Genomic DNA, 26,524 nt, shown 5'->3' on the forward strand with positions numbered 1-26,524 from the left:
TCCCCAGGGAAAATGCCTCCCTGCGTGTTGTTACGTGTAATAAAGGCCTGGTATTCTTGTTGAATCCGCGGAGCCATTTTAACAGTACGGGATGATGAAGCACATTTTTCAGCTCCAATCTCCCACAGAGTGAACTCTGCGGCAGCTCTGAAGATTTCCTTTGTTGTTTTGCATTAAGACACTACCAGCAAATTCTTTTCATGTTTTTCTAGGTATTGATTTTAACCCTAAAACATACACCTGTTTCTAAATATTAAATGAAAAACCTCAATTGTTTTTTTCATGCTTTTTCATGTCTTGTCATTTATACCTTGAGCTGGTCTTTGTAAAACTTATATTTTTCTTTTCTTTTCCACCACAGTAACCTTTTTACCTTGCTATATTCCATCATTACAGACATCTTTCGTCAAATTATGTGACGGTCTTTGTCCTGTTCTAGGTCGTCAATATACAGAGGAGGAAAAATAAGTGCAGCTGTTCATGGAACATGCTTGGAAGCAATACATGTAGAAATAAATGTTAAAAATAATGTATTTTAAAGACTGCTTGGAATGACTAACACGTGACAGTAACAGCAGAAAGAATCTCGGAGAAGGAAATGCCTCCTTGGAGACCATTGTGAGGGAGAGATGTGAGAAGAAATCCCTCTCTAAGAATCGTGGCTCTCACCACTACAGTTTATTTTTTATCTCCTGCCATCTGACAGATGGGATTGCTCCACTGAATCGAGAACAGGCAGAATGGCGTGGCTTTCAGTGGCAATAGGATGGCTAAACTCCCACTAACATGCATAGTTTTTTTTTTTTTTTTTTTTTTTTTTAAGATTTGTGGCATTATTGAACTTTATGTGATATTGATTAGAAAGAAAATAGAGTAGATAATGATTCAACTGCTCACCAATAGAACCCAGGACTTCTCATTGCAGGATTGATGGTGTCTGTAGATGGCAATCCTGTTCCACGAAACCACACCGTGTCCTATGCATGGTGAAATATTGTTTTTTTGCATATCATATAGCCAAGAAATGAACAGCATTTTGGCCAGTAAACATAAACTGGCAAGTGTTAAGGAAGAAATTCTAAATTAGTTAACTTTGGAAAAAAGTTTGGCTCTCTCTTCCTCTGGATCCCAGGTCCTCTCGGCGAGCCACGTGTAGCCACAAGGAAAACAACAGCAATGTTTGCTGTTGACGTCACAGAATTACAGAGTTTAATCCAATATAAGACAATGCATAAACTTACACCAGAAACTGCAGAACAACGGAGACATACATTCATTTACCTGACATAAATGGAAAGAAGAAGAAAAGCAAAGACGTGCAAAGACATCTTTGGAGAGTTGCAAGAGCAAATCTGATTTGTTACTCCATGTAGAAAGTTTTATAGTTAAGGCGTATTTTTATCTTTAATTTATTCAAATAAGGCGTATCTTTGCTCATCCAACCAGGAGCTATCTCTGACCCTCTCTCAAGCCAGAAACTCCTGCCGTGTTTACGGCCTTTCACAGATGAGTGTGAAAAGCTGGAACTTCTCCTGTAATGTTTTCCCACACAGACAAAAGGCAGTTCAAATGATCCTAGCAAACCATCTGCTGTAACTACAGGTAACATAAAGGTCAATAGGCCAGAATACATTACTAATTTCAAAACCACAATTAGGCCATTTGAATCAAGACATGTTAGGTTTTAAAACTAGCTTAGTTTAAATTTATTTTCTCAACACAAGTAAAATACCAAAACTTTCAGGAACAGTACAGAGTTTCTGAAGTGAGGTTCAGTGGAGAAGTTATGATCAATAAGGACAATAGCCAATGACTGTCAAAAAGTCACTAGAAGTTGCTAAATGATCTCATTAATTAACATAATTGGCCATATGCACGTATTCACTGAAGAGACAAATGACATTTTGGGCTCCATCCATTATGACTTCCATGAACAGTGTTCTCCTGTCTGATGTCATACAGCAAAAATATCTGCTTGTTCAGCAGAGTAAGAATCATGTATTTTCATATCAGAGCCTCTAAAGGTCTCCAGTAATACTGGAAACTGCTGCTTTATTAAATGTTTTAATGTGGGATACTTGTTTGAAGAAAGGCAGTAAGCATGATTACAGAATAAAGAGCCATTAAAAATCTCACTGTCATATTCTCCAGACCAGTCTGGATCCCCCTTCTCATTTGTGACTGCACCTCTCTTTTTAGCTACGCTACTCAGACCAAGTCTGCTGTGGTCTATTTTTAAACTCTTGCTATAGTGGAGCAACTATGTGTGCGTGGAATACTAATCGCTCGCTCTTGCTCATCCCCTTTATAACTGTGGGTAGCCGTAGTTATCAGTGGCTCTCTCATATTGAGAAATAATGCGTACTGTAGTCAAGTGCCAGTCAAAGAGCTTCCTACCGGCTCCCTCCTTTGTGTCTTGCACTATTTCACTGCAGACATAAACACAGGGTCAGTCTTTTGTCCACTTTTCATCCATCTCTTCTCTTTGTGTCTCTGCAAATGCTTGGTATCTTTCTCATTCTCTGGAAGGGCGAGCATAGGAGTCAGACTAACAGAGGGCTAACAGGCCGCTTTGTGATCTCATGTCATCTCGGGGAGAGATTCTGTGCTGTTATGCAGTACTGCCTTTTGCTTAGAGTGTTTATGTTCCTTTTTAAAACCAGAAGAGGCAGAGCAGGTCTTCCTGCGCGGTTCAAGCTCTTTCTTCTTCTTCTCTTTTTCCATCCTCATGGCTCCCAGAGAGGAGGACAGCATGAGAATGACTCAGAAATGGTCTGATCTCCCTCATATAGCTTCTAATGCTGGTTTGTGCTAAAATTGCAGTGATATTTGGGATGCATATGGAATAGGCAACATCTACTCCACTGCAATGGGGTACATGTGTGTATCGTTTATTTAAATAATGTCCATTTATGCAAAATGTCCTTGATGAAGTTAATGCTTAATATGTGAAATTAAGTTGTGTTTTAATGCAATGCAAAATTAAATTCAAATGCAACTGAGATGACTTCACTCGTTTAGCAGTGCTTCACTGACAACTTAACTCTTGTTATTCAAAGTTCTGATCAGTGTGGGTTTGACCAAATCGGGCTGGGTAAATGAAAGACTCACAGTCTGTTTCACTAAAGTGATGCACGACTTTTTCATCATCAGTGCGGAAGCCAAACCTCTGTCCTGTTGCAGTTTGTTCAAATTCAAATAAGGAAACAGTTTTGCATCAATTCATATTTGCGAATATTGTTATGAATCACAGGTGTCCTTACAGAACACTGCACCAAAGTAAAAGTGGATTCGTGAGCAGGTGCATTACAGCAACTTATAAACAACTTACCTCTTTCTCTATTGTTATGATCATGTGCAATAGTGAGGAAGAAAACAGTCCATGAAAACTTCTTAAAGTCTGCTCAGGTTACTGCAGTTAAATATGTCTTTAATCGAATAATGAACTTTTGGGTTAAAACCTTTTAACCCAAAAGTTTCAGGAGTCTGAATATTTGTTCAAATTTGTTCCAATGTATTATGCATTGTGTTATATACTCAAAACAACTTAACTGAGGACAAATTAATGCGCATCTACACTTTATAAATAAGAATAAAATAATCAAAAACTGCTTGAAATATCACTGCCTTCTAATCAACATCTGAACATATAGATAAAATGCTGAATTTAGTTGCAGAAGCAAAGCATCATGACTTTGACATTACCTTATCTATATTCTATAAAACAGATCACCACCAGGCTGATAAATCCAGACCACGGAGGTCCTTTAGTAAACTGCTTCCTTTGTTCCTTTTGTTGTTGTTTTTTTTATCTTCTTTCCTTTCACAGTCTTAGACAGTTCTTCAATCCTGCTATTATCTCTCTGTGTTGAATCTTTTATGAAATAAAATATTGTAGAGTCAATTGAAATGCATTTTTTTCTTTTCTTTCATGCCACGACCCCCTCTGATTTGCAAGCCATCGGACTGAAAGCTTACCGACTTCTCTGAGGATTTGACTAATCCCAGCGCAGCTGCTTTGACACTGAATCAATAATATTTCAAAGGTCTTTGTGATTTTAAATCAAAGATATATATTTTTTATTTTCTTTTTTTTTTTAAATATAGGATATTTTACACAAACAATGTGCTTTTTACTACTGACTCTGGTGCTGCACGTGAAGCCCGTCATTAACTTTAGATGGCACATATATTCCTTTTACAATATATGAGAGAAGGTTTTGTTTGGTCATGCTCGCATCTCGTCAGAGCATTGCTGTGTCCCAGCCAGCCAGTGACTTTCCACCGCCCTTGAAATTTTTGGAGATACGGGGGAACCACTGGGTCTCCATGGCAACAGGATTATTACATCACTTTTCTCCAGCTGCTGCCGTCAAACTGGTGCTTGGCCAAGCTCTGCAGTAGCCCGACGGTGACTCCACAGACTCATTACACACACAGAGCTGTGCATGCCAAAATCCTCCGTCTGAACTCTTCCAGCTACAGCAGCAAGGCCATATGCTCCAACATGCAAAGGTGGCGCTGCTTGATTCCCCTGAGAGTGGCTGGTTATGTTTGCTAACACGCCACAAGTAGTGCAAGTTGGCAGAAAGGCACCTGACCTTATGGAACCACATTCTTCTAACTTTTGTCAGTGATGCCATATGTTTATCTGGTAGCTACCATATAAATGTATGGTAGCTGCAGCCTCTCAAAACTGAGTAAACTGAAATGATAAAGTTTCAAACACTTACATGCTTCTATAATTTGTTAGCGAAGAACTTTTAATGGAAATATTTTTTTATTTACTGCAAGCTGCAGAGAATCGCACTGCAGAGAGACTTTTTTATCATTTTAACTCAAACTACAGTATTTTATATTTGTGAATCAATGTCAGATACATTTTTTTTTCTGTCTCTTTGTTGCCCTGTGATTAACTGGTGACTTGTTCAGGGTGTAGCCCACATATCTCGCTAAAACTGCTGCAAGGATGCATATTAGATAATAGATGAATGGAGAGAGCTGAAATTAAACATGTTCCATCAGGCAGGATATATAAGCCTGTACAAATAACAGTGCAGGGTAGGGGAACCATGAAAATAAAAAGCATACCTGATTTTTGTTTTTTTTCAATTAATCTGCCAATTATTTTCTGAACCAACATTTTATTGTAATTTCAATAGCTACGTTTGACATTTATGACATTCTACAAATTTTAGTAAATACTTAAGTACAAAAATAAGTAAAGTAAAGCCCATTTAATTCATGTTTTTGTACTGAACATATAAAACTATGAACATTTGGGTTGTTATTTTTTTCTTTATTTATATATTTTCAGTTTTCCTGAACTGGAAATATATAAATAAAGGCATATTTTAGTTATGAGTGCAGCTTCACAGGAAAGTCTATTTCTGTTACAACATTTATTTAATATTTAACAGTGGAGACTGTAATTTTTGTAACATTCATATTTGATTCATTGAGTAGAATATACTATGGCCCAGTTGTTAGTACTGTTGCCTTGAAGCAATGAGTTGGTGCCAGGATATGCTCTGTTTTTTGTTTTTTTTCTTTTGAAGGTGAAAATAGAAAAGACATACGTGAAGTACAAAGAGAGTAATGGACCAGTTTAGCAGTGGAAGTGATTTGGTGGAGAAACATTTAATATAAATGTTTTTAATCTGCTTTTCTGAGTCTTATAAAGATAAGAATTACACTTGTCTTACATAACAAGCTGCAAATCAAAAAAATACTGCCAGTAAAACTCAAGACATTAAGACCTAGATATAAAGTGGCATAAAGTAAAGCATGATAACAGTTTAAATGAATGACTGAACATCTCTGTGAAGCATATCTGTGCACAGGTTGAAGGAATTTGAAGGAAATGTTCACAGTGACAGACGACTAAAACCGGAGCTGATATTGCTCAGTGCTTCTGAGGCTTTTGGTTGTCTGTACCCCAATTTGCCTTTTGCCTTTGGGGAAGGTTAGTCCTTAAAAAGCCTTCACGCTACTTAAATGGGGTTAACTGTGTGTGTTAGCCTAGTTTTCACTCAGTCTGCTCCCTGTGGGTGTCTGTAATAAATGGCCACATTACAGCCAACACACCTACAGATGGTTGTGTGATGAACATTCGGAGCAGGAAGTTGTGATTGATATAAAAAACGTTCACAGCATCAGACTTGTCACATCAGCTGCATGTCTTCAGCTGGCACAGTTTTTTTTCGTTATGCTTTCTTGATGCAGGGATTTTAATAAATTCACGTTATCCCTCTGCATCATTCATCAAGCCTACACTGTCTCAAACAGGACAGCGTTTCCCAGAAGGCAGTGTGCTCTTCCTGCTTTAGCTGAGGTCAGAGTGACCTTCTTGCCTGACTGATTCTCATCATTCTGACTTCAGTCTCTCGGCCGCTGAACATCAGCTTGCCACAGACCCTAGAGTCTTGCTAAGAGGGAAGTTAGGAAGGGGCGAGATGGAATGAGGAGAGCTGTGAACACAATGAAAATAAAGAGAGAAAATAGAGAAGGTAAGGCACCTGCCTGTCTGTTGCATCAAGGCAAAAAAATTTCAAACCATTCACACCTTGTGAATCTCTCCCAAACATTTGAATGGGATGCAGTATTTTCTGTTGCTTGTAAATCTTTTTTGTTAAATCACACCTTTTCCTTCTACTCAATTTTCAATTAATATGCGTGAATACAGCCTGTATCAATGCCCTTATATTCTGATTTTATATTCCAACGCTTTTAGAAACTAAATTTTGGATTTTTTTTATTAGCTAAAACCAAATTTAAAGGAACTATTTAAGTACATCACTCTTTGCATATTTAATCTACACCTGATCATCCTTTTTGAATTGAACTATTTCTATCAGTTGGCTTTCAGTGATATATTAGTTCATTGAATGCAACTGCTATGTCTTGACGCAGAATCCTCACATATTAATATTAATTTGGACTATGTTTGAAGACCATCATGGAGACAGAAGTGACCACTACCAAACAGCCAGACAAGATGTCAAATCTTAAAAAGACATTGCCACTCAATTGTAAAATTCTGCGTTCTGAAAACTTGACATATAATGGACAAACAACTTGCGATGTTTCCTACTTTTATCCCATCAAAGTCACAGTAAATAATACGGAAGAGGATTAGGGCCACTGAAAAAGAAATAAAAAATTCTGGCTTTAATCTCAGAATTCTGAGATTAAAGTCAAAACTGTTTTATTTTTTTTTTCCAGTGGCCCTAATCCTCTTCCGTAAAATAATGTAGTTTAGTGTGTCACAAATACAATTATGCCATCTTTTCTTTTCACACTATGCCACGCTGAAGTAATCTTGAATGAATCTAAAGGTCAATTATCAACTCCGGGGCCCCATAATTGCTCTGTTCTTTCAGAGAAAGGCGTCTAATAATTATTTCCATGGCCTCAAAATCCAATTTTCCTTTCATTAATCTATGCTAAACAGACTTACTTCCAGTCAGGTGGCCTGTTTCACTCCTCACATCAAAACCTTGGTTTCTTTGACACATTTCCTTTAGATGAATGTTGCCGAAAACACTGTTACTAAAACCACTGCGGCTTCCTTCAAACACCACAAACTGGATTCTGTAAGTTTTCCGGATGCCTCCGTTGGCCACAGGGTTCTTTGTTACTTAAAATAGGAAAGCGCTGCTCACTTGATGCCACAAAGATCTGTTTAAATGTATTGGTCATATTCTGTAAATGCATACAGAGAGAGGAAATGTCATGCTAGAGGTTTGGCGATGTGAAATTTTTCAAAGCTCAGCAGTTAGCCGCCGTTTCAGCCTGCCTTCCTCTGCTCCTCAGTGGGCAGCCAAAGTGGCAGAATTATCTGAGGTACTGGAAGCTTTTAATTGAAAGGCTTGCACTGCAAGTGTCTGTCTTAAATAAATAGTTGTCTCGATGGGATTTCCACTCCTAATCCAGTGGCTCAGAACACAACACAAAGAACTAAGGAAAAAGAAACCAATTAAAGCCTAAATACTCTGAAGCACAGAGAAGTTTTGTTCATTTTTATTCGTGGCATAAAAATAAACATGCAATGTAGGGTTCATTATCATTTATTAAAAATGCTGGCACTCCAGGGAAAAAAAAGTAATCAGGCCACTGAGAACTCAAAAGCTCTTGATCAATGCTGAATAATGAACAGGCTCTTAATAAGAAATGTGGGTGGTCAATATTCATCATATGCTAAATGCACTGCAAATTTCATAGCTCTTTTTTCTCCAGCAGTAAAGCTGACGTTTTTAGCTGGACAACCTTAATTACTGAATTAATACTACTGGACTGCAAAAATGTTAAATGTCAGTTGCAAATCTGATTCCGAGTTTGATGGCTTTCTGTTCAACAAAAGTATAAAAGTAAAGGAAAAATGTCAGTTGGACAAACAACTAGCAAGAAGTAATAATAAATGCAAAAGTAAAGCCAAACACTATAGCACATGTGTCAAACTCAAGGCCCGCAGGCCACATGTGGCCCGCCATGTCATTTTATGTGGCCCCCGCAGCATTTTATAGGCCGACATTGACTTACAATAGGTTTTGAGCACGAATTGACTACAAACTACATCTCCCACAATGCATTCCGATTGTTACCAGCTAACATTACGGCTTCTCGCCACTAGAGAGCAGCAGAGTCACCTCAAGCTGCTTATTGATTTTCCCAGCGAATAAAACTGAGACATTGACAAGCTAACATCAAAACGTCCAAGAAAAGAAAAATCGATTTACAAGTAAGACTGTGAATGAAGATGTGTGTGAGTTGGTGTCAGGGCGGCAGGTCGCGCTAGACGTTATCTTTACCGGCAACAAAAAAAAAATCGGTCCTGTACTATTTTATCCATGAAATTACAATCATATTAACATCGACTATTTAGTCGCATTTTATGCGGTTTAGTTAATATTCACCGTGAATCCAGATCCCATCACAAATTAAGCAGATAAATGTATCTACATTTTCTCGTAGTGACAAAAACCACCCCAATAACTTTTAATAAATTAAATTAAGCGACTTCACATAAATTAAAGTGTTGATTTTATTTTTGAATCATTTTTTATTTTAAAGTGTTGATTTTATTTTTGAACCATTTTTTTATTGTAAAGTGTTGATTTTATTTTTGAACCATTTTTTAATTTTAAAGTGTTGATTTTATTTTTGAACCATTTTTTTAATTGTAAAGTGTTGTTATTTTTGAACCATTTTTTATTTTAAAGTGTTGATTTTATTTTTGAACCATTTTTTTTAATTGTAAAGTGTTGATGTTATTTTTGAACCCCTTATTTATTTTGAAGTGTTGATTTTATTTTTGAACCCTTATTTATTTTTGAAGTGTTGATTTTATTTTTGAACCCTTATTTATTTTGAAGTGTTGAAGACCTTACATATGAAATACCCCATACGGGGTTTGAACCGATGACCTCAGCATTACCAGCACCGTGCTCTAACCTGCTGAGCTAACTCACCTACCTTACAAACTGTTGAGTTTCCATGGATTTAAGAACTTACATGATCTTACCACAATGGAGATTTGATAAAAGTGCTTATATTCCAATGTTTTTCAAAACAACATACATAATATTTTATTTTCCAGAGATTTTGTATTTTGAAGTGTTGATTGTATTTCACAGATATTTTTTAATTTAATGTGTTAATTTTATTTTTGAACCATCTTTTATTTGTAAGTATTGATTTTATTTCATAGCCATTTCGCCAAGTCTCTGTAGAACCATTTGTCTCTGCTAATGACATCTTCAATACAATTTTTTGATCCCAGGCTTAGTTTATGGACTGTAATGTTAAATTAGGCACAAGTATAAGTCTGACAGTTTGTTCACCAAGTTACTGTGCTCTCTGAGAGGATCTGTGGTATAAGTATTTGACATTGTTCCATGCCCATCGTTGACATTAGTCTCTAACAAAATGTGGATCATCTACCAGGAACACTGCAAAGAGCATGAGTTTCTGTAGTGTACTGGTTATCACGTTTGCTTTACACGCAAAAGGTTTCTGGTTCGAAACCAGACAGAAACAGATTTTGCATGTTCTATTGATCACAGGTGTTTACTAAAGGTCAACAAGGGTTCTGTGGTGTCATGGTCTATACTCTGAATCCAGGCATCTGAGTGCAAACGTCAGTTGAAATTTTCATGCGTTGCATCTCACATCATCAACTTTGGAACCTCAAACTGAAACAAAGCAGAGAAGTTCAGTTCCTGTAGTGTAGTGGTTATCACGTTTGCTTTACATGCAAAAGGTCTCTGGTTCAAACCAGACAGAAATGGTTTTTGTAGGTTATGCATCTCTTGGGGTGCAGTGAGACAACAAGAGCCTTCCTCTTTTGTGATTGTTCATTTGCCAATCGACTTCAATGTAGGCTTCTTTGAAATCGAAGCTACTTTACTTCAGTTACCAATTGGCAGTTCTATGGTGTAATGCACATGTGGCACACTCAGGGCCCGTGTGCCACATGTGGCCCCCCATCATTTTATAGGCCAATAATTGACTTAAAATAGGTTTTGAGCACGAATTGACTACAAACTACTTTTCAACCAAATGTTTGTAATGCGCTTCCTAACCAGACGCTCCAAAGCGTCCGGTCCATAACTCTTCAACATGCTGTCAGCTCCCGGTCAGAAAGATGCATTTAGTTCAGAGACCATGAGATGATATTCAGAAAGGATTTTTTAAATTAATTGATTTCAGTTGCCTCTGAGACTAAATCTTTGCATAAAGTCTATAATGTCTGCCCATGTGACTTGTTTTTATTATTTGTTTGCTTACCTAAATATTGTAATTTAATATGAGGTGGTGTTTAATGTATTTTTAACATTGTATTTTTATACATTTATGCTAGGGCTGCCCAAGTCTAGTTTTCCAGAGCTACCATCTGCAACTTTAGATGGTTCCTTTTCTAACACACCTGGACCATTGACTCATTATAAGCCTCTACAGAACTGAATGAGGGAAGTGAACCTTTTGTCTGGGGTGTGTTTTAGCAGAGATGCACTCCTGATTTGTACCGTCAATGTGGCCCGTTGAGGGTGGCCAATATGCTGAAGTGGCCCTCGGTGAAATTGAGTTTGACACCCCTGCACTATAGAGAAAACAATATAGATGATACTGATACTGATATCAAATAGTGTGAAATGTTGTTTCGAACTTCTTTGTTTTGAACTTGTCTCCAACAGAGACATTTTGTCTCATTCAATATTCAATTACTATGCTTGGATACAACACTCTGAGGAAGCAGGCTGCTTCCTTTTCTTTTAGCAATTACCTTTTCCAGAGACTATCACTAGCTGGTTCAAGGGCAACTTAGAGGTAAACATTTCTTCTGTGTGTGTCTCTGTAATTAACAGAGAACATGTTGAAATTTAAGCAATTGGTATAAGAAAATAAGTAGTACAATGAGTGTAAAGTGTTCTACTGCATTTTATTAGTCTTGTCTCTACATTATTTTTCACCTATGCATCTTTACCAGAATGGCTAAAATATGTGTCCAAGGTTGCCCATTTCAGATCACCACCAAATGTATATTGATTCTTTTGTAGTATCAAACTATTTTATTAATATTACAGTAGAACAAACCTTTAAAATCAGTTATATAAAATTGCCCAATGCCTGATTTTATTCAGAATGAAGACAGACAATGAGACCAACTTTTCATCATAGAGCTTGTTGCCTGCAGTCAGCAACTTCTTCATATTTTTCTGTTAAAAATATTGTTGAAAAATCAGTTCTGGAATAATGAAACACTCCATTTATCAATGCAAATGAGAATCACTTTATATTCATTTGCCTTTTTATGCAGTCAGAAAGAAACTAAAAGCTGAAATACCAGAAGTAACTAATTATATTGCAGGCTGTGTTGTCGCATTTGCCTTGCCCTGAATTAGCTGGCTTCTCTTCTGAATATTTCTGAATGTGTTTGTCTCTCGCTGGCACACTTGCTGTACTGCAGTTGAGCCGCATTCTGATGACTGTGCAACATTCACTTTCCGGACTTCTTTGCAAACCTCTTGGCATTTACAAGCCACTGTGACTGTGTGCTGTGCATGCAAACAGCATCTTTTTGAAGCTGTTTTACACACGGACTCTCTGCGCACAGTCCAGTTTAATCAACTCTTTTCTTTAACTTTGTCGTTTATGTCTTTTGCTTTTGCATCAGACACAGAATGTGCTCCTCAAAAACTCTTCCACTAATGCAACCTAGCAGTTGGAAACTATTGACATGATCCAACCAGACTTACGTTGATTTGCCACGAGTCTTGTCATCAGAGATTTCTGATTCTAACTCCAGAGATGTAATGTGACAAAGCTGGAGGTCAAGTTGCAGCAAAGATAGAAAAAAGAAAATGTTGGGCCGGAAAATAGTGCGTCTTTAACTCATTGAAATAGTTCAATTTTTGTTAATTAGCTTATATCCTAGATATCATTTTTGTAGTAAATAACTCTTCCGGGATTAAAGGACATTTGATCAAGGATAATTTTATGCTTTGTTCTATTATTACATCGTAGGTTGTGGAGCAGAGAAATTAAATTTCTCACCTTCTAGAAACTACCACTTGTGTTCATTTACTGTTCAGATGCATTGAACTGAGAGAGTTATGGCAGGATTGGTTTGCACTTGTGGCAGCAGGCAGAAAGGCCAATGAGTTTAGCCATTAGCAAATCCCAGTTTAATCCACAACCATAGTATCGCTTTAGGTCTTAACTCCGAGATGAGCAACAGATCACTGACATGTTGAAGTAGGTTTTCCAAGAAAAGGACTGCTTCCTTCATGTGCACTGTAGGCTTTTAGCTGCGGCTGAAAATTTGTGACGCAGTCGTTTCAGTCAAGTCAGCTCTAAGCCTCTGTAAAAAACCAATCCATTGTCATATGATGTCATGGATATTTATTTTACTATCAATAAAGTTATAACACAGCTAAGAGGAATGGGCAGATTTTTTTATTTTTATTTTTACCTGCCAGATGAGAACTGTAATTGATTTCAAAAGTGTTAGATAGTCAGTGTCACATTAACTTAAATTTGATTGACTGGATGCAGGTTTTCACACTAGAAAATTGCAACAAATGGTTTTAATCTTGTTGCATATCATCCTAATTACCAGAGCTATTCAGTTTTCTCACACAATCAACCAAACATGCACATAGATTGTGAATTACTGTATCTCATAGCACACATGGACACTCAAGAAGGTTTTGCTCAATTATTTTGTCTTTGCCTGTGTTTTATTTATTTTTTTTCCTCTGGTTGCTTGGTGAGTCATGGGTTGATAACCTTCAAACAATAAGCAAAGTTACGTAAACTGAATTGCAAGTCTTTGCTTCAACAAACTTAACCTTGATGAAATTTATTAAATGCTCACATGAACTTAATATTCTATGCATATTTTTTAAAATTAATCTTGATGAAGCAAATGTTTATGCACACAATCATGTACAAGAAGAAAAAAATGTAAAGTAAAACAAAATAATTCACATTTCTGTTGCTAATTTACAAACGTAAGTAAAACTTACTGTTAGGATTTGAGTGTTCTGTGTTTATTTTTGTTTTTTTTCTGTTTTTTGTGATCCTGTTCCCTGTGAGTCTGTGATGTCCTGCCCTCCCTGTTAATTGTTTCCCAGGTGTGTCTCGTTCCCTGATCACCAGGGTTTGTGATCAGTGTATTTAAGTCCACCTGTTGTCTTTGTCTGTTGTCGGATCCTCGTCGTATGTCATTTGTCTGCCAGCCATCACAGTCGTACTGTAAAGTCCTGTGTTGGTTAGCTCAGTTTTTCAGTCGCTACCGGTATTTAGCTGTGTGCTAATGTCTCTGCCGTACTGCCTGATCTGGACTGTTTTGAGCCACATTCATTATTAAATTCATCATCTTCATCACAACCTGGGTCATCAGCGTTCTCTCTCACCACCACAAACCACAATTCATGACACTTGCTTACCAAAAGCATTTCTGTGGTTGCCAAACATTGAGCAACAAACAGCTGCATGGCTGACACTAAGCAAACCTCTCCATACCTGACAGCCTGGTAACCACACCCTATTGCCTCTGGCACCTCTTGTGTGCAAATAGTCTAACTATTAAATAAAATCAAACTGAAAAATAATTTTTATGCAACACATCAGGTTTTTCCTAACTGAATCACAGATCAACCTTTGATTTGGTTATGGTGGCTATTTATCTCTTTTAGTCTTTACTTTGTGTTTTACTATGTCCTGATTGCCATAGCAACCAAAGGTAGAAACATGCGTCGGGATTTTAAGACGTCATCGTATAGTTCCTCCAACGTTGTTACTCGTTGGTCAAACAGCTGTGTCCTTGTGGAATTAAGATTTACAGTTTTGTCAGAATTAATAATTCATTTTTCCTGTTTTCTGCTGTGTTGTTCAGAATATCGCGGCGGTACTTCTGTCAAAAATGTCTAAGAGGTTCTAATGAGTACAGAGACATAAAAAGTTTCAAAGCATCTGCAGAACTTTACAACCATTCAGACATAAGATCAGCCAAGCATAACACTGAGCAAGATCCAAAAGCTCATTAAAATAACTTTCGCTGTAGGTGAAGAAATAGCCAAGCACTGGGAATAGTTATTCAAGTAGTGAGATCATAGTAGTCAGAAAAGTGTCTTAATATTTCTCATTATCAGTCTCACTCAAATGTAAGTTGTTCTCCTTTGGATTGTGTGAGAAAAGCACCGTATTCACATTTGGCTACATATTGCATTAAACAGATGAACAAAACTTCAGATTCAGGTCTTCAGATTGGGGGTGGGGGTTAAGCTCTTGAAAAAGATTCTTTTTTATGTAAATATAGCTGTTCAAAAAAAAAAAGTTGTCTTCATGATGTAGTTATTTACCAAGTGCTTGAATGGAGCTGTGAGTGTGTGGGCAGTCAAAATGTGTCAAACCAATTATTGTATCCTGTGAAGAGAGACGGTGGTAAAGATCAGCTTCTGAGCTGCTGAAAGAATCTATACAACTCTGTCAAGATTATTGCTCAAGAAGATTTCTTCTATGAAAATATACTATTTCTACTTTGCATTGGGAGTGTAGTTATTTTTTTTTTAGTTTCAAATTACATCAAAGTTGAAAATACATTTTTAAACCCATCTTTATCTAGTTCCAAAGGAGTAATTCGTGTTGGAGATGACACACCATTTAACCAATTCATAAAAAAAGAAGAAAAGGTAGCAGCCAATCAATTATTATATTAGCTGGTATATCACAATTAAAGATAGATGATTACATGTGTGATCATTTCACTTATTAAACAGAGAAAAAAGAATAGTCTTCGGTTTCTATTGCATACTAATATGTCCATCAAGTTCTTCTTTGAAGTGCCACATACTGAATGTTATGCTGAGTTCCCCTATTAGATATGATGTGCATGAGAGTTAATTCGGTTTTGCAGGAACTTGTGCTTGTTATAGAAAGATGTTCAGCTGCCTGTATCAACAAATCAGTACAGAAGGCAACTGTTTTCCTGCTGCTCTTGCTCACTTTTATACACACACACACACACACACACACACAATCACTCTGCCTGCATGTGTTAGAGCTGCACACTGGTGGTCGTATTGTCCCCAAAGGAAATAAACCAATTCATTCAAAACACAAGTGTGCTGTTGGTGTTTTCAGATGCTGTGAGAAAAGATAATGAAAAAGCCTTTTGTGGAGAAGATGCACTGATGCTTCACTGTGCCTTTTTACCATCTTGATAAGAAAAGTGTAACCACAGTACATTTACATGGATTTCCTTACCTGTACATCACTTTTAGGATAGCTGATGTGCCCAGGGTTTGTGCCTGCATGTGAGCTCTGAAACACTCATTGTCATCTTGAATCCTTGTGCGGATGCAGGCGCAGCAGATTCAGGGCGCCTCCTTCTATCATGGCAATGATCAGTAACACGTTTGACCTGCTGACTGCTCGGTCAGGGCAACAGGATCAGCTCTGTTCTCTCTCTAAAGAACAAACATGGTGTCAATGCACAGGCGTTCTCTTACAGCCCTGCCAGCGTGTGTGCTGCTCAGAGCAGTCAAGGTCTTCTCAGGGAGATATACGAGTAAAATTGCTAAATATAAAGCTATATGCTGACGTCTCGTCTCGTTTATACCCAGCATGCTTGATGTTTAGTAGTTATAGTGATGCATCCGTTAGGTGCAGAACTGCACGACCTTTTCATGCTGTGAAGCTCATAATTTAGATTTTCCCACTGATGCTCAATCATCCAGGTAATAACGTCTGTATATTTGCATGCTCCCTGTCCTCTTAAATAACCTGCCACGATGGGGTTGAAAACGCATCGTAATTGTTGGGAAAAGTGACCCCCTGGGTATTTACTCTGGTTAGTCAAACGTTTAACTCCTGCCAGTTTGCAAAAATTAAACTCTTAAATTATCTGCTCTGGAGAGCAAATCAAAAACTATGCATTCCTTGTTAGTTTACTGAGATATTCGTTTGCAAATACATTTTTAGCAATCCAATTACTCTGAAATAAATAAATCTCCACATAGAGCTTCTCTGCCTCTGTAAATTACTCTCAAAGGTTCGTGGTTTCACACAGCTGTTACATATCAAGTGTCACATGGGATATTCTCTGTTTGATAGAAATAAACCAGACATCCAAACAGTCGACACATCCGATCAGATGAAACAAGTTCTGACTTCTGGTTGTTCCTCGGTCACTTCCAATGTCTGAGAAAGTGGTGTCACTTTTGAAAGGAAACACTCCTGATCAAAATCATAAGACTGGGGGAGAACGATACAAACTGAATTTGGGCTGCTGGATCATAAACAGTTTCTAAATAGAGCTTCAAAGTGCCAAAAGTTTTGTTTCGGTGAAAGTCGCGTTCATTTTCAGAGGACATTTCAACTACAAGGCAGTTCAAAGTGTTTTACGTGACTGAAAACATAAAACGGTAACAAACGTTACATTTTGTCAAATGCCAGCATCAAAATCACCAAAAACAGTCATCATCAAATATATTGGTTAATGTTCCAGTTATTATTCATCAAAGACAACTCTAAACAGGTGGGTTTTTAAAGGAACTCTGTGTTTTGAAAAGACAATTTACTGAAAACTCATTTAATTCAAACTGGTTATTAGATCAAAACTTTCAGACATTAACCTCAAAAAGTCAAAATCAGTGGAGAAATCTAGCTTTCATGTCATTTTCTATCACTGCAGAGATTAGATGCAGCAAAACAGTCATTTAAAAATGCTTAAAAGGTTCTGGAACGATTTGAGCAAGATAAATTCTAGACCCCTAAAATTTTACCTGAACTGAGCTAGAGGCTCTGACGGACTGCCAACGCACAAGCAAATCCTCAACATAAATAAATATCCTTATCATTTTTTTGTGCTTAACAATCATATGTTTCCCTTTTTTGTGGGGAATATTTTTGTGTCTAATATTTCACCTAATTTTGTTACTAGGTTTCGTTTTTAGGTTCTATATGTTTCTGTATCAGCCATTGGAAATGAAGCACATAGATAGAGTGGTTCTTCTTCTGCAGTAATCCACTGCTCCAGCCAGCTGTGGTGAAAAGAAGAGATGAGCTCGAATGCCAAACTCTCAGCTTACCAGTCCATCTACATTCTGACCCTGTCCTGTAGATTACAGATAAACACGGATCATTTCTGAAAGAACAAGTTTCAAGATGAAAAATGAGCTTGTTTTTTGCTGATATTCCAACAGATCCAAAATTTCCCAACTCAGACAACCTTTACTGTTTTGCACAAGAGTTGACAGAATTTAGCAATCTGCATCATAATTCAAAATGAGTTTAGATGAGAATAAGTATTTGTTCTTGTTGTGCTTCAGCATAGGCTTGTTACACAACACAGAACTATGAACTGCAGTTTAATCAGAAATCTCTTCTACACAGCGACTGTGCTTGACCCCAGTCGTTCCTGTCTGAACTAGAAATGAATGAAGTGTGGAGGACATTGCTTTTCTATTTGCAGAAACTCCCCTGCGATGAGGAGCAATGTTACACATTTCTGTCACAGTTTTAGACATCTAATTTAGAGTGCTCCTTTAGTTTTGAAGAAAAAAAAGAGAAAGTCTCAGCTTTAGATGTGATGTGAGACAAATGATGTTTAAGTTACTTTTTTCTTTTAAGGCTGCATTGTTTTCTGCAGTTGGATAAGTGGAGCTCAGTCCACACTTTTTAAAATTATTTATGGACTGCATTACATTCATGTGCAAAAATCCTAAATCATCCATAACTTCTCAAACACTTGTTCTTTTAGTTAGTTTTAGTTATTTTAATCAATTTTGGGGACTGTATATCTTTTATGTACACATAACAGACAATTTCATAAAAAAATAATTTCTGAACTATAAATGTATCTTTTTTTTTTGAAAACTCCAGATTTATTGCAGTGATAATTGCATAATCTTCAAACTGCTTTATAACTGAAATGTGCTATGGAAATAAAATTTAATTTGATCAATTAAAAATGTCCAATAATATGATTTAACAGATCTAATATAGTATTTTAGTGCCTGAAAAGTGAGATCCAAAGATATTTTGATTGAAAAATTGGTGTAAAGTAGACGATCACCTGAGGGGTGAAACATCTGTCTCTATCATGTCAGCTGGCTGGTTTTACCTGGATGATTTACGGCCAGTATAACCTTTCAGACAGAGGTTTAATGCTCTCTTTCTGACAGATAATCTGAGAAACCTTTCAGTTTGGAGAACTTTCTGTTTCTTTTAAACAGGAAGTTTAAAAGAAACAAGGCATTTGTCCTATACCTCAAAAGCCATATTTCTATGCATTTTATTGTCTCTTTGTTTTAAACAGTGGTAAACGCTCACAGTTGCTGCTAAAACCTCTGCAGGTGCCTGATCTCGGGACAGCTCCACTGGAGCATCAGTTGTGGAAACCCCTAAAGCCTGAAACTCTGCATGAATGACAGAGTATTTACTGAACTAAACACAGATTGTAAGAATAATCCCAACATTGCTGAATCTCCCTGGGCCACCTTAAGGGCAGCAAAATGACGGCTTACCACAAAAATGCACTTAAAAGGATCACTTTCTTTCTGTCTTGCAGCAAATGTATGTTTTATGAGGAGATCTAAAACGACAGTAAAGGGAGTGTGTTGCATTTAGTCAAAACAATGTCATCACTAATGACTATGCTTTTGTCTGAAGAGATGGTTGTGCTTTCAAGTTAAAACAACATACTATTAGCCATGCATAAACACTCCTGGACAATATTAGAAACAGTTTGGGAACCTCTGGTGTAGGGAGACTTTAACATAAAAAACAAGACTTATAAAAGAAAATCAGAATCAGCAATCCCATACCTCTGCTCTGAAAGAGGTTTCAGTCTATTGTGGTTCTGCCAAACACTACTGAAACGTCCTTTTGTAAAGTGAATAGATTGTTAGATTTCCACTATGTCTTCAATCATTCAACCCAATAAATGTAAAAAAAATAATAATAAAAAAAATGCAAGATTTCCACTATGGAATAAGCTTTTTGGCAGTGACAGTGAGGAACTAAAAGGTTTTTCATGGGTGCAGCCCACACACTGGACTCTGTTACTCAACCCACAAATGACTTTCCCTTATATTTCTTGTAACATTTATTGAAGGTAAAAATAAATAGCCTTTACAACAGTTTGACTGCTTGCCAGGAAGCATCATTACAATCAAGAAATACTCATCCAATTTTTATTTATTTATTTATTTTGCATATTCATGGAAACTCAGAGGTTACTGCTGCATTTTATCAGCACGACAAATCGCTCATCAATAAACAAGAAGACGATTCAATCACTGAGCACACTCATCAGCCTCTGGAAGTATAGCTCACTCGACAAATAGTTCAGATCCTGCTCCTTCTGTTTTCATGCAGCACTATTTGATGGAGACTTTGGTAACACTTTATTTGAAGGGGGGTGAATAAGACTGTCATGATACCGTCATAAACATGACATAACATGTCATGAACATGAATAAGTCTTCATGAATATTTATGACTGTTGTCATAAAGCATCATTCGGTAAATTGACACTTTTCATACAAAGTTGACATTATTCAAAATGTCTTTGTTATGACAACTTGACATTAACCAGGAAATCATTACTGTTTAAACTTTACCTTTAATAACATAAAATTACCTAATTTTTAAAGTGCAATCAGTAATACTTTTATAACAAATTTATACTTATATATACTTTTTACGTCTCTCACTGCAGTTACACTTGAGCATATGGATGTTATATTCTGACTATAAACCATAAAAAGGTACCGAATGCAGAGTTTTTCAGGGATTTTCAGTCTCATTAATTTACTTTTTTTTTTCAATCCGGAACCAGTGTAATCATACGGTATTAGAACATGTCTTTACTGTTTCTGGGAATTTGATACATTTTTGTGCATAGTTTAAGGAATAATTTTATGCATTTGGAAGAAGGTGCTGAAAAAAAGGCTCATATAAAAAATGCAAGACTTTCACCTTGAGTTCACTCGTGGGTTATGAGATAAATTCATCGTAATCTGTTTGGATAATGGATGTTATTCTAAAAATAGTTAATTACAACACCATGACAGTTTATTTGTTCTATGATCCTGAAAAGAAGAGCATATTTTTCGTGCACAGACAGTTTTATTACCTTCAAACTGTTTCTCTATGAAGAAAATTTGTTCTCCACATAAATTATCATATATTTGTTTTATTGCTTCCCTTACTTTCATGGTAAGTCTGCTTAGCAAATACACTTAATAATCCAAAAATGCAACACAGTGAGAGAAACATCAATGTTTCACTCTTTCAATTTGTGTATCCAGAATGTGAAAAAGACACATTACCATATCATAGGATTGTAGTAAACCATTTACAGGATTTTCTGCAAACAGCCTTTAGGCATCAACGTTAAGAATGGTGAAAATCAGCATAGAGATCATCCAGTGGAGCATCGAGATATCCCACCAACTCAATGTTAAGCCCACCAACATATTTTTTCCACTAAATTACATGGGAGAGAGATGCTTAGAGCTGTGTGATGTGCAACCACAACACTAAAATATATATATATATGTACATATATCAATCATAATTAAACAAAACTGTTATGACTTTATACCTGTAGCCGTTTAAGAGCATTTGCTCAGTTGTTGCAATTTTCATTCTCTAGCTTAAAATGACACCATCATTTATTGATGTGGTGTTTCCCAAGCTGATATGGAAACCCTCTCAATAATTTATCCAACGCAAAGCCTGGCAAGGCTGAGAGAGCGTGGCGTGCTGCCGCTTTGCTAAGGACCACAGTGATCATTTGGCCGAGGTCTGGGTTATTTCCATCTCCCCGTTTATCACTTTTATTACAGCCATGATGAAACACTGCGCCTGCTTCCATGAAGCGCTTATGGGGCTCCGCTTGTTTAATACATTCCTCTCCCTCTGACAGGCCTACAATAATCTCATTAACCCCTGAGTCAGTGTGGCTAATATCGCTGCTGCCCCTCGCACACTCACTAATGTCAGTACTACTACTTTTACTTTACAAAGAACATTTGTACAGAAGAGATGCGCACAGAACAATTTCAGGCTGAAAATCGATGCTGGTTCTTCTGTGAGAAATTTTACAAACTCAGCTTCCTTTTCGCCATTTGTCCCTTTTGCCACAGTTCAACTATAGGGGGCATCTTCTACATTTTAATCAAGTTTTGCAGCTATTGCTATTGCTATTTTCTGTGTAGTTTGTTGATTTACAACTTGCAACAGTGGAAAACCTTTGTAATGGATATCTGAAGCAATTAGCTCTTTTAACTTTGAAGGTTGCCCAAACATCTTGGATTTGACCCTTAATTGAAAACTGCTTTTCAATTAAGATCCCTTCAAAATGCTGGAGTAAATAAATTAAAATAACCTCATTCAGTTGATGTCTCCAGATTTTATTTGAGGTATACAACTTTTCAAGAATTATACTTAAAAAAAACTTTGAATGTCTGTTGATAGGTTGTTCAGATACTAGTTTATGAATTATATTTTGCTAATCTAGACACTCTAAAAGCTTTGAATCGATTCTAAATCAGATGTAGATTTGAATTGTCATTCAAATCTAAAATTCAATACTTATTTGCACATAAAAAGTGTTGATCCTTTTATGAAAACCAGGCTTTTTATTTGGTGGAAGGATAATGTTTTGCTTTTTTTAAAAGTACTGTTTAAACAACTTGATGTTTATTTGTGTTTGGATGTCTCACATGACATATCTCTCTTATTACTCCTACTAGTAAGCCTGTCAGTCTTTAGACTCCTGAGAGACTGATGAATACTTACCTAATATCTTCTGTCAGTTTAAATAGAACAATGTTGAACATTCAGTCGCTTTTAGTATGTACCAGTAGAGAAGAGTAGGTTGTAAAACTGAATTTTGTTTCTTTGTGTTTTTCATTTTAATTGCAAAAGTTGAGTATATCTTAATTTATTAACAATAAATGAATTGCTTTATTGCACTACTTGATTTTATCTTTCTTAATATTTGTTGGAGTGTAATAATTTTTGATTCTGAATCCTGAAAAAAATCCTTATCAGAATAAAACAAATTGTGAATGAAGTGAGTAAGAACATTATTATATTTACTGAAGCTTTGCCTTGCGACATATAAATATTTTACTAACTTAAACAAATACCCAAGTTTATACGATGTATTGTACTTTGCTGATTAAAACTCACCTCATCATTTATGCTTTAAAGATCAATTCCAGCAGACCTTAAGGGCTTTTTAGAACTTTGCAGTTTTAATAATTTGCTGCCAGTGTAAGGCCTTATGGTGCACGTAGTCCAGCTTCACAATTTGCTTTACGTAAATGCTTGAAAGGAGACATTTGTTTTAATGTCCCATTTATTGCCAAAGGATTTTTATGATCCTTTGGCAATAAATTGGATTTTTATCCTAAAACAGCACAGAACTAATCATTTCCAAAAAGCAATAAAACCCCAAGAGAGAGAAAACAGTTTCAAGAACCAATCCACATCGAGATGTTGCATTAACCCAGGACTTTTTGAGGTTTTCACATGACTTCAAATCACATTGAAGATCTATAGTTTATCTACTCTAAAATAACAAAGCTGTGCTTTAAGTGGCAGCGTTTAGTTTTCCTCCCTGTAACCACCGGTATCTTGCAGCTCGGATCTAAGATTAAAGTTCATAAGGATGTTGAAGAACACTTATCCACAGATCAATAGTGTTTCTGCCTCTGATCCTGCCTTTGTGTCCCAGTGGTGCCTGGTCAGCTCACTGATGTTCACTGTGCCTCATTAGTATGCAAGACACCAAGCAGCAGGGTGCCTTGCTGCTTTGTGCTACTGCTATCAAGTCAAGATAAAAAATGTGATTCATTCCTTTTGTTACAAACTGCACCAAAGTATCCTTCACTTTTCGGTTAAATTACTGAGATCAAGAAGGTCAGTACAAACGTTGAACTGCAGAGCCGAAATCAGAAGCTTGTTCTTGAGTCTTCTTTCAAATCTAACATAAGGGCTGCTCAATCAATCACAAACAGTAACTGTGACTTTGCAAATCATTTATGTGAGAGGAAATCTGTGCTCACAAGTTTGTTAGTCTTCATGGATGGATTTTCCAAATGCATTTTATACCCCTGTGTTTTTTTTTGTTTTTTTTTTTTGCTAATGTGCTAAACAAAGAAGAATCACCCTGGATCTTTGTTGTTGTTTCAGAACTACCAACACGGATGTGGGTCATTAATAATTCTCCTCCTCACTTGCCCCAGAAAGTCCAGACACACATTCATTTGTGTAACACTGAGTAATAAGGGATGCTTGTGATGCAAAACAGAAAGAGAAAACAGGAGACTTAAAGCGTGACAAGGTTCTTTATGTGACAGTTTCACAGGTGTACGACTGACCTTTATGACAAAAAAAAAAAAAAAAAAAGAAGAATCTAAGCTACTTTATGTGTGTATCATAGACAGTCAGTGAGAGAATGCAGCGTGTGCGTGTCTATTTCTGCTGCCGGGCTGGTCAGCAGGCCCGTCCTGGTGAGTCAGGGTGGATGTCGTGACAGTGACATATAGACACACTGACGGAGGAGATAGAGGGTCAGCCCACTGCATCCTGGGAGCAGTCTGCTCAGTGCACAGCTTGGCAAAACCAAGCATGATCAGTTCAGACGGGGTTGTGGCGGTCAAACTCCAGCCCGTTCATCAGTGTCATGCAGAGATATATAGAGGATGTACAGCAAAGTCATGGGGCCAGATGTCACGTGATGAACTGCACCATACAGAATGTCAAACTTTTGTTTTACCCAGCTGTGTAATAAATAATGCAATGGGATGCTGGAGGTGTCCTGGTGAGAATGATACTTTGGTGCATGTAGCTGCTCCAATATATTAACCTCACTTGTGATCAGTTGCAAATTGACCATTGATATTTCTTGCAAATTAACCTAGAAGACTTAAAGACATTGTGAGTCCATCTGTATCCAGTTTCTGTTAGTATTTACTTTAGTAATTTTTTATGAGTGTATAATTACTAGACCTTTTTTGTGCTGTAAATGTGATGTTTGTAATATATGTATTAATTTGTTAACACATTTTGAAATATTTCTTTTTCAAGGTTTGTTTCACTTTGGATAACACTGTGTGTGCCCCCACACTGCCACGGCTATAACAAGCTTTTATCTACTGCCTGATGTTGGTTTGAATTGTGTGCTGTGTATGCTTGCTCTGTCTAATTTGGAGAAATGAAAATGATCTAATCATAAAACAGCAATATAATGGTGTCAGCGTAGAATGTTAAAAATCTTTATAACGAAAAGATGACAGATTGTTCAAATCAAACTTATGTCTGCTTTGAAAAGCAGGCTTTTACAAATATGAAGGATCTGTAAAAAAAAAAGCTTCTCTAGTAAAGGGCTATCAAAGTCTTTATTTTTATTTTTGGGTAGTACAAGGAGCACTTTAGGAATCCCCTTTATCTGCACACCATTGGTAGTCAAATCTATAAGCAGGACTAACTTTGCTAAGGTCGTTAAAAAGCTCCCTCGCTGCAAGGCGCCAGAACTGTCATCTGTTTTCATAGCTTTTTACAAGAATGTCATGTAAACCGCAAATTCAGTGCCAGAGAGGAAATTTTGATGTTCTGAGAAAGACAGGCTGGGAACTGACTGGAAGGAAGGAAATGTTAGAGGCAAAGTGACTGCAGAGTAAACCAAAACAGTTTAAGAGGGTGGCATAATTCAACAAGAACGGATTACGCATATTTCAACCAGTGTGATAGATTCCAGCATGTCCTGGAGTTACACTTCATGAATGTAATTTATAATAATCCGGGAAAAATAATACAAAACAGAAAAGAGAACAGAGCTGAATAACTGAAAAAGGGGAGTTTGAAGCAGAGCTCTGCATAGATAATGTGGTTCATTTGTTCAGGAGGATCTATGACTCAAGCCACCAAGAGGCTCAGATATATAATATAATGTGTTTCACTTATTAAATTAACTTTTAATTAACATTCTAATTTATTGAACACGACTGCGTTTGCCTTTTAAGAGTGTTAGCTCTTGATGGTGAGACTCCTGTGAATATCAATAACTGCAATTTGATGTTGTCAGCATGACGGGGCAGTAGCTCATGTCTCAACTGCCCTGACGATGTTAAAGCTCGTCATCAGAAGAATTTCTGTTCAGATCTGAAGTAAAACCAGATTTTGTCACCGTTTTAAATTATTCATTATTCGATGCTTCCTCAGTAAAAAAAACAGTATTTCTAAATGTAGTTCTGTGCCATTCTGCAGTGAAGCATAATGGTCAGTGCCTCACAATAGTTGTACACTGTTGTTTTTCCTCAGTCATCTTTTTAATTTTCTCATTCTCACGTATCAGTTTCCAGTTTTTCTGACTGTGCAGTTTCACTTATGAGAACCCACTGTCTCTTTCAAAGGGCAAAATGGGACATTACCGAATGTCCTTTGCCTTTGCTGAAACTGAAGACGTACCAACTTCGTAAAAAAAATAGATAAATAAAAATAACATCAGCCTGCAATTCGTTAGCTCATCAGCCCAGGCTTTTTTCTAACAGTTTTTAAATCCTTCTTCTGCTCACACTCCTTGTTGATTACTCCTTTTATTCCCTGCTATTTTCTCTGTTTCTTCCCTATGTTCCCTTCTGACTTTTTCATTGAATTTATGATTTTTTGTTCTGCTCTGGCTCCTTGTGATTTTTGTAAGTTTGCATTTGGGACCACCATCAAAACACACATCATGACAGCACCATTTTATGTTGTTTTTTGAGTCATTCAGAATCAGATGTATTATAGATCTTTGTCCCATGTAGAACCAAAATACAATGGGGCTAAAAGTCAAAAACTCAAGGTCTGGATCTTCTATTTGAAAGCAGAATTCAAATAGAAGTAGCCTTCAGTTAAGGCAAGTTGACTTTCTGAGGTCATGTCTAAAAAGGAGCTTTTGTCCAAGCTTGCAAAATAAATATAGGTGAAAAAAATGCCTATTTTTCTTTCAGATTTT

At 36.8% G+C, this 26,524-nt stretch overlaps 1 protein-coding gene across 1 annotated transcript in view; it reads left to right on the plus strand.

Annotated features, from left to right (window-relative positions):
* frmd5b (FERM domain containing 5b) overlaps positions 1-26,524 on the plus strand; it is a 57,066-nt gene that overhangs the window by 11,428 nt on the left and 19,114 nt on the right. The window lies entirely within an intron of this gene.

Source organism: Poecilia mexicana, unplaced genomic scaffold (assembly GCF_051168715.1).
Source record: "Poecilia mexicana isolate PSO_F unplaced genomic scaffold, ASM5116871v1 scaffold_3, whole genome shotgun sequence".
In the NCBI taxonomy this organism is placed as follows: domain Eukaryota; kingdom Metazoa; phylum Chordata; class Actinopteri; order Cyprinodontiformes; family Poeciliidae; genus Poecilia; species Poecilia mexicana.